The sequence below is a fragment of the Cystoisospora suis genome (assembly GCF_002600585.1).
Source record: "Cystoisospora suis strain Wien I chromosome Unknown contig_566, whole genome shotgun sequence".
NCBI classification, from domain to species: Eukaryota; Apicomplexa; class Conoidasida; order Eucoccidiorida; family Sarcocystidae; genus Cystoisospora; species Cystoisospora suis.
In genome coordinates, this window is record NW_027153367.1 from 4,221 (window position 1) to 6,029 (window position 1,809).

Here is a 1,809-nt window from a genome sequence, read left to right on the forward strand (position 1 = left end):
AGAAGAAGAAGAGAGAAAAAGAAGAAGAAGAGAGAGAGTTCTTCTGTCTAGATCTACCTGCAACCTCCAGAAGATTCGGATGGCTCAAAGACTCAGGAGCCTTTTCCTGAAGTGTCTGTACATACACTCGACAAAAATATGAAGAAAAGAAGCAATGTCTCAGACATCTACACTTTTCTCTCCAGACTTCTTCTTCTTCTTGTTTTACTTTCTTTCACCTTCTTCTCTTTCTCCGTCTCTGCACTTGCAATCCCTAGGCCAGAATAAGAGCAGAAGAGAAGATCCTAAGAATGACAGCATGCACCCTACACATTCACCTACGTTTTCACTTCTCCTATACCATACATAATACCTAGGTCATATCTATCCATACACATATGCATGCATAGACGTAGGTGTGTCTCCGGAAGAGAGAGAGACAGAGACGTCTTATATAGATATGAACAGGATATGATGAGCCACGTGGACGTTCTTCACTCATGTTTGATAGAAGAAGAAGAAGAGAAGCCGTTCTCTGACCGTACACCTCCAAAGAAAAGAAGAAGGATAAGAGAAAGCTTAGACAGCAGGGTTCAAGAAGGTCACCTTTCTTCATTAATGGATTATGTCTTTATCAGATCTTGTAGGGGAGACGAGACAGAATAGAGCGGCGATAGCATAGTAGATCGCATATGAATCAGATGAAGATAGATCAATCTCCATCGAAGACACTAGAAAGCATAAAAGGCTGGTCCTTCTGTTGCTTCTGTCTTACATACACCTACACGGGGAGAGACGTACGAACATGTGCGTATGAAGATCTATGTATAAAGATGCATGCATATATATATATATATGTATGTATACGTATGTATGAATAGGTATATATATAGATGATAGAACGGATGAACAGAGAAACTGTTTCTCCTCGTATAGGGGAGTAAAGACAACAACGTAAGTGGCTCCAGGTTAAATACATGTCTATAGAAAGAGTGCTAGATCTCTATATATGCATATCAACACACCTGTATATATGTATGTGTGTATATGTATATATACTCATACATCTGTATGTACATTTTATATAGACCACTAGATGTGCTTGTCTCTGTATCTCTGCCTATTAGGCATCCCGTACATACCTAGACATATATATAGATAGATATAGACCATCAAGATATATAGATACATATAGATTAAAGAGAGATAGATATATATAGATAGATTGAAGAGAGATAGATAGTTGTAGACGTATCTATCAATACTGAGTGAAGACAGTTGGGTGAAGCAATTGTATTAGGGCGCATGCACTGGCTAATCATCTCTCTCTACATGTAGAGGCTACAAGAGTGATGACGTGCGTACATTACCACATAGAAAGAAAGACTAAAGATAGATAGATAGATAGAGTAAAGATAGATAGATAGGCTAAAGATAGATAGATAGATAGAGGTGGTAGAGAGAGAGAGTTGCATACCTGGAAGAGAGTGACTAGATCGATCCATCTGTATAAGGAACAACTTAGATCGAAGGCCATAGAAAATCCCCCCTCACATCTCTCTCTACAGACACACACATACGATCATACATACACATTCATACACATCCATACACATACACATACATACACATCCATATACATACACATACATATACACACATACATATACACATACATACACATACATACACATACACATACATACACATCCATATACATACACATACATATACATACATACACATACACATTCATACACATACACATACATACACATCCATATACATACACATACATATACATACATACACATACACATTCATACACAT

General features: G+C 37.5%; 1 protein-coding gene across 1 annotated transcript in view; it reads right to left on the minus strand.

The window, feature by feature from the left end:
- Positions 1-1,583, minus strand: part of CSUI_001440 (uncharacterized protein) — a gene marked incomplete at its 3' end in the record, with an annotated part of 4,204 nt that extends 2,621 nt beyond the window's left edge. Inside the window, exons 1-2 of the mRNA XM_068061646.1 lie at positions 1,457-1,583; positions 58-115 (exon numbers count right to left, since the gene is read on the minus strand). The remainder of the gene's footprint in view (positions 1-57; positions 116-1,456) is intronic.
- Positions 1,584-1,809: the final 226 nt, after the last annotated feature.